The sequence below is a fragment of the Trematomus bernacchii genome, unplaced genomic scaffold, assembly GCF_902827165.1.
Source record: "Trematomus bernacchii unplaced genomic scaffold, fTreBer1.1, whole genome shotgun sequence".
Lineage (NCBI taxonomy): Eukaryota > Metazoa > Chordata > Actinopteri > Perciformes > Nototheniidae > Trematomus > Trematomus bernacchii.
In genome coordinates, this window is record NW_022987609.1 from 3,323,809 (window position 1) to 3,338,455 (window position 14,647).

Below are 14,647 nucleotides of genomic sequence, written 5' to 3' on the forward strand. Positions count from 1 at the left end.
TTTTTAATTTTCCGTTTCGAAGCACCTGATGAATGCTTTCTCTTTGACACTCAGCGACAGAATCAACAGACAGAGGCAGCAACGCAGATTTGAATCTGCCAATCAGATCAATCTACTGCTGGAGAGGGGGGGGGGGCTCCCCGAAATCAGCCGGAAGTGGCGCATTCGAATACTGTTTGGGCTGTCTGCCGTGGGTGCGTTCCACTCCAAATAGCCGGTCGGCCGTAATATATGCATAGATATATATGCGTGCATATATTCATATATATATGCGTGCATATATGCATATATATATATTTATATATATATATATATATATATATGAATATATATATGCGTGCATATATGCACGCATATATGAATATATATATGCGTGCATATATGCATATATATATGCGTGCATATATGTGTGTGTCTATATATATTTATAAACTGTATATTATTTTCCATCATTCAATGGACAATTTGTACTTTTTTTATATGTAGGCTACCATCAAACATATGTTCATATATAAAGTGGGTAACTATACAAAACGAAGTGAGATAACTGTTTATGAATATCTGTTCAATTTTATGTAAACTCATGAAAGATAAATGAGTGTTTCAATAAAACTATTACATATAAATGTATAGTGCAGTTTTTGTTTTCATTGCAATATATTTTTTTTATATGTATCAATATATAGCCATACATGGTCCATGCATATATTGCAATATATTTAAAAATATAAGGACTACTTTCCCATATATGGAAATGTATGATCCAATATATTGTATTATATTTACCAATATATTCCAATATATTTTTGTTTCATAAGATCCTGCTACAGATTCTGTCTCCTGGAGCGTCATGATAACACAAACACAGACTCACAAGCTGAAAACATTTAAATTGCGGTGGCTTGTAAATATTTAACATAGATGACTCATGTCTAGCCAGGACTGTCTGCGCTGGGATCTAACCAGCTTATCAGATTGATGCATCACTGTCAGTCCGCTTCTGTCTCACTCGCTCTCTGTCCTTCATGTCCTTTCTTACTCTCCTCTCTCTGTTTCCTGGCTCTCTTACTCCCTCGCTCATATCATTAGCTGATTACTCATCCATCAACATGAATTACAGAACAGTATAAGCCAAGGGATAAAAATGCATTTGCTCTGCTCATCACTCAACCCATGTGCTTGTGTGTGTGTGTGTGTGTGTGTGTGTGTGTGTGTGTGTGTGTGTGTGTGTGTGTGTGTGTGTGTGTGTGTGTGTGTGTGTGTGTGTGTGTGTGTGTGTGTGTGTGTGTGTGTGTGTGTGTGTGTGTGTGCAGTTTTGTTGCAATTCCCTCATGCAATATGCAGGTTGTTGGCATTGCAAGGCTGGCAATAATAAAAGTACACATACTCACACAAACAAACACGATTTACTACCTGCTTCATTATGTGATGGATCACCTCCCCCCTAAATTAGCAATACAAGCCAAGGATCACACACACACACACACACACACACACACGCACACACTTGCACAAATTCCTGTCTCTCTGGTTATCTGAGCAGATGAGTTGGTGAGATAAAGAGAGGGAGGGAGAATCAAAGTCAGAGAGTTTAAGGGGGAGAGAGAGGCACGTAAAGTCATTTGAGGACATGAATGAATACGAGACGAACAGTACATGCTTTTGTTGCTTATTGCAACATACCTTCTAATTTAAACAATTTTGACTTGGAAATGCATTTAACTTCATTTCAATTTGGCACAGTCAAACATATACCTATGACATTGCAACGTGTGCTTAGTAAAAGTATTGATCACCAACCTCTGCATGCTTTAGAAATACTTTATTGAAAATGAAACAAGGTCAAAGTAAGCAGAGAAAGAGTAAGTTACTACTGTATACACATTTAGCACAAATGTATTGAACATTTCCATTAATTCTGTAAGTAAAAAGTACATGAATGAGGTGCTTTAATAACTTTAGTTAAGCAACCAGATTCTATGTCGAAATAAAAATCAATATGGCTCACTCCAACCACTGGCTATGCTGCTCATTACATTCCATTACATTGCATTTAGCTGATGCTTTTATCCAAAGCGACTTACAATAAGTGCATTCGACCAAGAAGATACATACTTGAAGAAAACAGAATCATATAAGTACATCAGGTTTCATAGAGCCAACACATTTGAAGTGCTACTCAACTAGCTTTAGATAAGCCAGTCCTTTATTAGTATATAAGTGCTTTGTTAGTAATTCTTTGTTAGTAATTCTATCGCTCGAAGTGGAGTCGAAAGAGATGAGTTTTCAGTCTGCTCATGATCAAGTGTCCCTCAAGGCTGCTTTCACATGGATAGAAGTCAAATGGTTCTGCGCTGATGATGCCTTTGTGTTTCCACAAAGCGAGCGATGCTGCCCAACCAGGCGAAAGCACTAACCTTGGCGTCGTGAATCGCTCAAAATTGTCGCTGAGCGCTGTGCTTTGACCTTGTTACAGCTGACCTTTCGATATGCAACCAATCAGATAACAGCCGTTTCCAGTAAACATGGAAAAGAAACTGACGGACTGTTTTCACCGCAAGACTTCTCAATCACAAAATGGCACTGACGTTAATATTCAGTCAGAGTTTGGCTTGATTTGGCTCTGCATCAATGTGAGTGTTGAGTAAATCCAATATGGCCATCAGGTGAATATAGCAAAGGGGAGACATAAAGTCAGACAGTTGTCAGCACAAAGGCTCTGAATAACCTCATTATCCCTTATTCAAATGAATTAAACAAAGGGTAATTTATATTCCAATGAATATTGCATGTTCCACCGAGACCTTGAGCTCTGATTCTGTTGACTCACCTTGTCTTTCCCTCTCTCTTAACCTGTCTCCGTCTGCCAGTCTTTTCATCCTTTGGTTGCAATTTTACTCCCTTTCTCTTTATTCTATCCCATAATCTTTTCCAAATTTTGATTATTATTGTCTCCATCATTGCATTTATTCAACTCCAATTGTTTGGCTTGCTGACACTCAAAAGTAACTATTTTCTTTTGCTATTTCAACCTTTGGTATTAAATAAATAATAATATATTGACATTATACATAAACTCCAATGCATATGCTTTCCTGTATTCTAATGCCTTTTATAAGATCTATCCAGCAAGCAAAATGGAATATACAATTGAATGCATTGCTATATGATATGATTATGTACACTGATCAAATGCCTTAGTAATCACTGTTAATTGTTCTGATAAATAGTGACATTTGATTGGTGCACAGCAGGTATTGCATGAAAAACCTAACAAGGCCAAACCGCTATAACTCAGAACACTCTCTCAGGTTGTTAACTACCTGCAAATGTCGGTACTAGAGCAAATTGTCACTGTGACATTTTTTATTGGGTAGGTATTGCAATGATTGCTACAGTAAAAAGTGAAATAAAGTATTTCCACTGTGACAACATCTCCTAACTAAATCACACTGGAATACCCCTGATGTGCAATAACAATGACTTTAAACTTAAAACGTTGTGCAATATACAGGACACTCGTGTGCAATATACACTTGTGCAATTATTGCTCTATTTTTGTTGCATTATTCTTTTTAAATCTGTAAACATTACCGGCTACTTCTGTTTTACGTATTGTGTTTTTTATTATTAATAACGTTAACTGTCCCCGTTGCGGCACAAATAAAGAAATTCAGATTCAGATTCTGATGATTATATCTGTTTACAGGGTTATACCGGTGTCTCCCAGGTCGGTACACAGACTCATTTGGAGCCAATGGTGATGACGTTTTCTCCATCTGTGGGCATGAGTCATCAGCTACCAAACACTAATCACTCTGTTTCCTGATTGAGAACAGACTCCATGCTCTTCAATAAAAAAACACAACTGTTGTTTGTGAACACATAAAAGACAGACTAGCGCTGTCTAGCATCAGAGAAATCCAACAGAATAAAAGTGTCAGGTGGTTGCAACCAACACCTTATATTGATGAGTCATAGTCCATGTGTTCATGCATGACTTGTACAAATACACACTCAAAATAATTTACATGCAATTTAGGTAAAAGTGAATAATCTTCGGTGTTAAGCAACTGTTGTATGGTGTATTACCAGGATGTTAACAAGATTATGAAATAGAAAAGTATTAAGATATGCAATCAACTTGGAGAGTTCAAGAAGATTTTTTTTTTTACTCTGCACAGGCTTTTTGTCATCATGTTGTATCTCATTTTATTGGATTGAGAAGAGAATGCATTGTAAATGTTTTCTTATCGTCCAAACCAAGGACTCAATCTGCCCATTTTGTATCGAAAATCTTTTGAAATGGAAACAACTCACCTGAAAGTAAAACTAGATGCATTAAGTCAAAGTAAATCCAAAACATCTTTGAAACTTTACTAAAAGGCTTTTTCATATACAGTAACCTTAACTTCACGGGGACCCTTGTTCTCAGAATTTTAATGGTGAAAATGTGTAATTTGTTCGACTACTATTTGTCTTTTTCTTCGTCTTACCTTGTTTGCCTGTGAATACTCAGTGACTCAGAAGCTTTTGTTCTCGTTTCTTCTTGACCCCAGATCCTCCTCTGCAGTTGTTTACCAACCAAAAGCATCCCAGCTCCCATTCACTAACGTACTGTATCGCATCATTCTGAATAGCACATCCATCAAGGTTTTTGCCAAAATGCCTAAATGTACATGACTCATTCTACAATTTGGGGTATGTCCATTGATGATGTTATAATATCACACAAACATTATGTGCATCCTATATTTCGTTTAGCTTGAAATGTGTCATGATGTTCCTAAATTGACAGTTTTTGCTATGTCCGTTTTTTCAGTTGAGAGTGTCTTGGTTTCAAAATAATGAATAAAAAACATTACAGTAAATAACAACCATAATTCATTTATTTCAAAAGTCTAAATACTGAAGAAAAATTATATTTTTTTTATTGATTTCCTCCTTTAAATAAATTAAATATCTTAATATATAAATGTCCGCAAAAGTTCTTTCAACTATGTTACTAACAGAGCTTTCCCCTGTAACTCAAAAATGGTTTGTCCCAAAACCGTGTCACCAGCATCATATGATGCCATTTTCCTCTTTGGCAGACATTTTGAACACACTGTTGTGATTGTCCTCTAATCTTGTACAATATTTTATGTATAATAGGCTATAGCACATCGTCAATGAGTATATTAAATGACCATCAACAATGTTATGTACATTGTTATGGTTTACCATTTCGTTATGTTTTTAATTCAATTACTGTATATGTTCAAATGTGATGTTAACCTGTTCAAGAAAATGACATGTGGTCATCCAGGCAAGGCCTACCATTGAAATGATTGGTCAAAATAGGTTACCCAGTACTGGGTAACTTAGTTGACAGGTAACTTTTAAAAATCATTGTGTCTATGGTAGAATAGACTCAAGAGCCTTTCAAATTGTATTTTACTTGAAGTGCAGGACTTAATCAAATGATTGTAATGACATCTAGTTTGTCCGTATCATAGTTGACAAACTGAGTAGTGAAAACATCCTTTCCCTTAAAAAAATAAAAAAATGTTTAAGCTTTGCAACTAGTGGATATGTTACACTGAAGGAATATACTAACTTGAACCACTGATTGTTCTATTGAGAAAGAACATTGTTTTTGTACTTTTTTTGTTGATGTGAAATGTACCCCAAATTATAGAATGAGTCACATGTATTTAACCATTCATGCACACTTTTTGCAATTTAGCTGGGTACCTTTCCCTTTCCAGGACCATGCAACAGGTTAATGACTGAACACCTGATAATAAAAAGAGCCAACAGCATCCAAAGACACCGCTATGCTGGTGCTCTAACCATTTTCCTCCCTGCTGTTGTTTTCTCTGTCTATTGTTTTCCATCCGTTGGGTATTTTAGTTATTATCTCTGAGAAGCCTCAAAACAGACTGTAAGCTTTTGATCTGAAGCTTAAAGACTGCAGAGACACTCTGTCTCTTCAACACAGATATGCTGTCTCTATCTCCGGTTGGAAGGTTTAATGAGCAGTATACTCAGGAAAACTATGACTATACAGTGAAAAATGTATAATATTTTAAAATGATAAGAAATTACGAGTGTGACATCAGTATGTTTTCCGACAGCTTCATGTTGTTGCAGTTCAAGGTAGGGTAGGTAATTCACTTCAGAAACACTTTTTGTTATATTCCATGGAATGCTCTTAAAGGTAGGGTAGGTAATAATGGAGAAACCAGCTCGAGTAAGCTAGAATTTGAAAGTACACAACCGAAAAAAATCTGACCCTTCCTTCAGACTTCCTTACAGAGCCCCTCCTCCAACACACACGAACGCGCACATGACCAATGAGGGCACGAGATAAGTTTGTGCACGAGATGGAAGGCTGACAGGCAGGTAGGCCATCCAATTAACTGCCGCGGGCCGAGGCAGATAATTGGACTTGCTTTTTACCGCGCCACGGCTTACACAGATGAAATATTTGTATATATTTATTGTCAAAGCATTTAATTTATTCATTGCTATCGGAATGTTAAGAGCATTCCATGGAATATAACAAAAAGTGTTTCTGAAGTGAATTACCTACTCTACCTTTAACATCCTGATAGCAATGAATAAATTAAATGCTTTGACAATAAATATATACAAATATTTCATCTGTGGAAGCCGTGGCGCTGTAAAAAGCAAGTCCAATTATCTGCCTCGGCCCGCGACAGATAATTGGATGGCCTACCTGCCTGTCAGCCTTCCATCTCGTGCACAAACTCATCTTGTGCCCTCATTGCGCGTGCCCTCATTGGGCGTGTCCCATTTACGTCACCGGGCAGCAGTACTTCAATTAGTCGCCAGCAACAGGTAGTGGACACTTTCACCATGGCAGAGTTAGGTTCAACATCGTCTATCGGTCGCAAAAGAAAAACTGTAATGGAGGTAACTACGAACAAAAAGAAAGCAGACAGTAGGAGAAGTCAAACCAGAGTCAATATCGGAGTTGCTTTTCAACGATGGCGGCTACTGATGGAACACAACAAGCTGAAATCTGACGCCATGGTCGCCCTTTTTCTCTTGGACAGGTAATGATCTGTTTTGTATGGTTTACAATTTCCCTGAACTATATAGCCAACCTAACTTTTAGCTGCTCATTTGTAAAACACTTTAAATTGCCAACGAGTATGAATAGGCTTTCTGTGCCTTTCTGTAGTTACGAGAAAGATTTATCAAGTTCCACACCTGTGAAACCTGGATTGCAGAGACCCCCACCCCCCCGCCGTTTCCACCATTTTGTCGGAGGAACTTTCTGACCGGTAAGTGTAACTTGATGCGTATTCTAAGGGAACATCGCTTACCCCCGTATTCCACCGGGTCCGTCTGCGCCGCGTTACGGACGCATTACGGCCGCATTACGGCCGCGTTACTGCTGCGCCGCAGCGTTCACAGTGATCGGGGCCACTCTAGTCAATGAGTGTGTTTCCACCAGACGCGCCTTGTTACGGCTCAGAAGCGTCCCAGAAGCGTCCCAGAAGCGTCTCGGCGCTGGGCTCCGCAAAAAATACGCAGCTGGTCTATTTTCGAGGCGAGACGTGAGGCGTGAGGCGTTGCATAGCGCCGGGCAGGAAGTGGAACGGTCAGAGCATCCAGTCAATCCCCAAAGTAAACTAATTTTGCAGACCCTAGCCCTCCGTAGTCTTTCAAGGAGGAGAAATGCCAGGGTTCTCCTCCGGTTTACAGGAACTATGTCAATGATATATATAGAATAATTATGATGATGAATGCATTTTACCACTAAAATACAGCAACACATCTTTGATTGATGTCGTTTATAACTGGACTATTACAATTATTATTAACTTTGTCTGTACAAAGTAGCCTGTCCAGGAAATATGCCCTGTGAGCCGGCACGCAAGACGCTCCGCTTCTGAAACGCGCCCGGTGGGGTATGACGCTGTAGGAGGTCGGGACAAAACCGCGGCGCAGACGGGCCCGGTGGAATCTAGGGGTTAGGATAACTGTTTTCATTGATGGGAAATATGTAAATATTTGCATTTTTTTTGTGTCTAGCTCGTTTGCTTACGTACATGACGGTGCTCCTTGGCACAGTTACATTAGGAAAAAACACATTTTCACAGGTCCACATCATGGCATTGCTCAGACACCTGGGGTCAACAAGTAAAACCAAGGTGTGAGCAACCAATTGTAGTATGGGAATGGGGGTAGGCCATTAAGAACAATCTCAGGCAAAGGGTCAGAGAAACTAATTGTCATAGAGAACAATAGAAAGTTGCAGACCTGATTGCATTATAAGCCTAGTTCATAGGTGTCAAAGTAAATATGGCTAAATTTGGAGATGCTTGTGGTTCAGGCCTACAAAATGAACCCGATTTGTCACAGCCCTTTAAAGAATGAGCATCAACCATGTGAAACATACATTTTGTATTACACTAACCAAAGACTGGTTTTAGCAACAGTCCTATGTTGTGTCCTTGAGAGAATGAAGAACAATTGTATGTCCAGTAAACAGATTCAAATGCAATTCTGTAATTATTGTCAATTTTACATTTTTGCAGAGATGAACAGTTCTCATTAGAAGGTATAGAGGAGTTGGACAACAGTGCTCAGGAGACTGCTCTTCACAAATTGGATGCAAGGTATGGTAATTGAAGTGAGAGATGGTGTTCAAAATATTTCCCAGGCACAAATTGGAAATAAAGTATTGGTCCCTGCTTTACTTTGGTGAGATGTGGTCATGTGACATCCTTTCCATTGTATTGTTTTTTTTGTCTGTTTAGTATGTCCTCACTAGACCTAAACATTGGCGTCATCAATACTGATGAATTCAACCACATTCAAAACTCGACATAAGTTATACTTCGTATGGGCTGTGCCCACTAACAGCTCAGCTACTGCCAGTTCCCCTGCTGCACTTCAGCCCAATGATTTAACTTTTCTTTTTCGGGGAATTTATTGTCTAGATAAATCTCTGAAATTATTATTATTATTATGATCCCCGTCAACATGGGGTTCTGTCAGGTGCCCCCTCTGGTTCTACCCCGGGCCCCTCTTCTTTGACCAGATAAGCTGGGTTCTGGAGTGTACTCAGTGTCAGAGGCAACCATGCTCTCATCGTGGAAGCTCTAACAAGCAAAACAAGACATTATAATATGAGGCTAATTCGAAATTCACGTTCGTCAATGTGTCACCGATGATAACAGAAACAAACGCCAGGTAGCATTTACATTTACTCATTTAGCAGACGCTGTCTAGCGTAGCTAGGTAGCTAGGTAATTAGGTACTGCATTTGGTTTGTCGTCAAACATAATAAATGAATACGCTAAATATTTAAAATAAACATTCAAAACCAACTTGGGCTTTGTAGTATTGCTAACCTTGATGTTTTAGCTTTGCCTGATATGTAACGTTACCGCAGCCTGCTCTCGCTAGCTAGCCAGAAATAAGTTACTGCATTAAACTACATTTGTAATACATTTTCCCAAAACAAACATGCTAGCTTCAAAAATATAAGCACTGACAATAACTTTGTTTGCTTTTTACATTCATTATGATAATGTTAGGTGTTTTCTTACATGTGTATGAGCCACGATGTTTTTCCGCGATGCTCAAGTCTTCTCAAAGGACAGAGCCTTCTCAGTGGCAGCTCCTAGGCTCTGGAATTCCCTCCCCCAAGATCTTCGTGACTCTGAGTCCCTCACAGTCTTTCAGTCCCGCCTCAAAACACATCTTTTCAACTCTGTCTACCCATAAGCCCCCCCCCCCCCCTCTCAATCAACTTCCTCTTGACTGCCTTTTTTTGTTTATCTTATTTTACTTTATTTATTTGTTTGCCTGTCCTTGTTTGTCTACCCTCCCTCATACTGTAAAGCGTCTTTGAGTTGTGAAAAGCGCTATATAAATACAATGTATTATTATTATTATCATGTGCGCGTTCGTGTGTGTTGGAGGAGGGGCTCTGTAAGGAAGTCTGAAGGAAGGGGCAGATTTTTTTCGGTTGGGTACTTTCAAATTCTAGCTTACTCAAGCTGGTTTCTCCATTCTTACCTACCCTGCCTTTAATACAGCAACTAAAGCGAATGCAGAAACAGATCATTTTGAGAAAAAATTGTCATGTTTAGTGGTGACAGATTGTTTCTCTTTCTCTCTGTACCATGCATCACACTTTTTTGCAGTGATATTAGGCCAGTAGATGATGTCTTAATCTTCAAATCAATTAAAAGACGACCTACTATGCAGCTGCAGTAACAACATCCAGAGGTGGGGGACTCGAGTCACATGACTTGACTCGAGTCAGACTCGAGTTGCATATTTTTGGACTTGAGACTTGCTTGACTAACATTGATAAAAGACTTGACTTGACTTTGACTTGGTATTCATGACTTGAGACTTGACTTGACTTGAGACAGATGACTCGAAAGGACTTTACTTTTTAAAATTAAATATTTGCATTTGTTTTTGTATTGTACGGACAATGAAAAAATAAAAATATACTGTATCTCGTTCACACGAGAAAGTGTGTGTGTGTGTGCGTGTGTGTGTGTGTGTGTGTGTGTGTGTGTGTGTGTGTGTGTGTGTGTGTGTGTGTGTGTGTGTGTGTGTGTGTGTGTGTCTGTGTGTAAACAACAAACTTAAGACCTTACAGCACAACTATCAAACAACCTATCATCAGTTTCTTCTCTCAATAGAGTTCTGTCTATGGGAACGTGAGTGTTACTGTGTGCATAGTGCTAACACATATTTGTGTATTTCCGTACCTGTGCACAGATACCTTAGCAGACATCAACCGGTGTTTGTTTGCGTTTCGATGTTTCTGGTCCAGCAGTTTGAAGACTATTGACCCAGAAGTGTGCTGCTCTGTTGTTCAGGGTCTCAGTGTTGAAACAAAACTGAGCTGAACTGTAGAAATTGAAAATCCACTTGATGTGAAGGTTTTCTGAGAACAATCCAATATGTTGACGTAATTGAGTGGAAACATTTGCTCACCACCACATACCCATACTGTGAACAAGTCTTACTGCTGTTTAAACACGGTCATTAGGAATACAAGATATTGATAGACATAATTACGCTTTGTTTTAGTTTTTTATTAGGTTTCAGGTTGCTTCACAATATGTATAACCTGTTGAATGTGCGAGTGTTTGCCAATGTATTTTGTCCTTTGATATTTTTACGTTTAAATATCTAACAGACTACAGTCTAGGTTTAAATATTACCACAAATAATTTTGATTTTTCTACAAAATGTGGTGTTTGTGGCTGAAACAAACAGCTAATCAGCTCTTTGATCAAGCGACAGCCAATCATTTCTCATCATGCCCTGGGTCTTGCATTCAATGGTGATTCGCTGCAACACCCAGCGGCAGACTGGATCTTGTGATGTTTTGTCAAGTTGGACACAAAACTAAACGGCAGAGATTGCCGGAGACAGATTCTGCGCATGCCTGGCTGATCTTTAAACAAGCATTTTGACGGATATACGAAGTGATAGGGTTAGCAAGCGCCGCAGATTACTCTATTCCCAGTCTCCTTGATGTGTAAAAGGCATAGACACCTGTCAACACAGAGTGATAGCTTGGTCCAAATAGTTGGATCATCACCGGATTCCCAAAAGGCACACACACACACACACACACACACACACACACACACACACACACACACACACACACACACACACACACACACACACACACACACACACACACACACACACACACAGACACACACACACACACACACACACACACACACACACACACACACACACACACACACACACACACACACACACACACACACACACACACAGACACACACAGTCTGAATTACTGGCACAACTGTTTAAACATAATTAGCATTTTCTCACATAAATGTCGACGTGTCAATTTGCGCACATGCTTGGAAGCACACATTTTGACCCAAAGACACACTAACACACACATTTGTTGGCTGACAGATGCATGAGAGCACTCATACACACAGATACCCTATGTTTCAATTAGTGTGAAGTACAGGAAAGGTTAAATCTATTGTAAGATCGGAATAACAATTTGTATTTCTGCGACTTTCATTCTCCTTCACTCTTCCCTCTCTTTTGCGTTTTATGTTCACTGCCTCAATGTCGGCTGATTTATAAGGCCGGTAATTCTCTTTGTGGAAAAACAGAATACAGAAAAGTTAAATTGTTGTGGCTGTTTATCCAGCTGCTCCTCTTTCTTTCTATCCGTCTTTTTTTCATTCCATGTATTCATAATTTGAGCTCTCTATCTTCCTCTTATCTCTCACCTCCTTACTCTCATCTTTTGCTCACACAATTGTAAGGTTTTTTCCTCGTCCACTTGTAGTTCCATCCTTATCTGTTTGTCTTTACTCATGTACTTCTTTATTTAATCGGCTTTGCATTTCCTTTAACCTTATTTCTGTCCATCTTTCATCCTTTTCCTTTCATTTTTCCTTCTTTTTCTTGTCTTTTACAAACAAGATTTTTTTTTTTTTAATTATTTTAATTAATTTTGCATATCCTCCTTTTCTTTATCTTAATGTCTTAATTGTTCCCTTCCTTCCTCTTAATGCTCCACCCATCCTTCCCCTTCTCCCTCTCTTTTATTTATTCCATGTTTTTCCGAATTATTTCTCTCCGTCTTACAGTATGTGCATACTCCAAATATTGTTCTATCATCTCACTAGTTTTGTTTAAAAGTCCCTTACTCCCTTCTCTGCTGTGCCCCTACCTCTTTATTTAGTCTTCCCTCGCTCCCAACCTTCCATTTGATATATTGGTCCATAACTAAGGCCTTAGTGACAGATTAATACCCCGTTTCACACCGCCTTTGGTGTTTAAAATCTCTAGGGCTGTGTGTGAGAGAACAACTGTGTGAGAGAAAGAAATAGAGAAAGAGATCTGTTGAAAAAGAGGGGATGTGTGATACATTTATGTGTGCTTAGATGTGCCGGAACATATAAAGTGCTAATAATCTGAGTCGATGTAATGAGGTCAATTGGACTGATTAAAGGAAAGTATGATCTGATTAATAACCATGGATGTCTAGGCCCAGATGTGAAGCAGTAGATGTGTGTGTTACGGGCATTTAGACTGGAATTAATTGGAATGATTATAGGCTAATGAAAGTCTCTTTCAAGGTTTGACATTTCAAAAAGAAATCATTCCAATGTCAATCACATTAATAAAGCAAACTCTCTTCTGCCGGGCAGTAACCCCTCTACCTGCCGCTCCTATCAGCTGACCTTCCCCGCCCACAACCTCCCCTGCTTTACATTTCCTCAATCAGCATCACACTAAGGCCTTCTCCGCCCATTCCCTGCGAGAATCACTGGCCTGGTGTTGCCCTTGCTGTCCGTCTGATTTTGCCCTGAACCACTGATTGACGATTCTCCGCCTTTCTCGATATGTTTTTGATTTTCCACCTCGTGGTTCTAACCTTTGCCTTTTTTTGACTTGAACTTTTATTTAAGATTGGGATTTTGGGTTCAAGTGTGCTGTATTTCTGAGCCATTACAACCTCAAAAAGCCTGATTCCAAGTTGAATGCCATTCTATCTTGACGTTGAGAAAGTGTTAGTAAGGCACTCTTCTGAGCACAATCTTCATCAATCAAACTCCTTGTAACTACATCAGCAAATACTCATTGGAAATAACCACTCGAAGGGTCGGTGCACTGGTATTTGCAGCTGAAGTAAGATCAAAGACGATGTAGGTGAGTGAAGTAAGTGATAGTCCAGGAGAGATAAAGTGTGTTAAGATGGAAAATGAAAATAATCCCTTTCACTCATCCTCCCCAGACAAATAAACGCTTAAGTAAATCCTAGTCATAAAGCACATTTATAGGCAGTATCCATCAACCCAATTCTGCTTTGATTACATTTTGTTCTGTAAAACCCAGGGTATTGCAGGGGGAGCTCAGAGGTGGAGGGATTTGATGGCTGACCCAGGAAATAACTGTGGACTGGGGGTGTCAACAAGACAATCCCTGCAGACTGGATGTAATGAGTTCGGAAATCCTCAGGAACTAACAATATTAAAGACAGTCAACCTGATGCCAAATCATGTTGACAAAAGGATATGAGTGTGTCTTGAGACGGCCTTCTTTGCAGACAAGATTTAGAAGAGTTTATTGGATGAGAAACAATAACAAAAGAGAAAGAGAGAGGTTTGACTGTTAATCATCAGAGAGAGGGGATCTTCAGAGTTAGGGTTGATTTTATTATTTTCACAAACATAATGTATATAGCCATAATTTCCCTGACCAGTTGACAGCTAGATGAGTTTTTCAAACCGTGCACACTGTTCTGCAAAAACATGTGTGCCTAGCAGCTGAAACTTTTAATCCATGTGCTTGCAACCACATGTGGAAAACTCTGAGATCCCAATCACATGTGTCAAACCTCCAATAAAAAGCATTTATCTGCGCGCCTTTGTAGGTTTTCTAGGAGAGCGGGCCCTCCATGTACTAAGACTGAGTTATTACCACAGGTTAGAATCTACCCCTTGCCATATACATATGTTTGTCCCTTGATTGTGAAGCCCTTTACTTCATCAGGATGTCATTCCCTCGGGATGGCGAGCTCCAATCAAAATCACAGCGGCACTTTCTAGCAAATGTCCGAAAAACTAAAAAACAAGAAAACAAT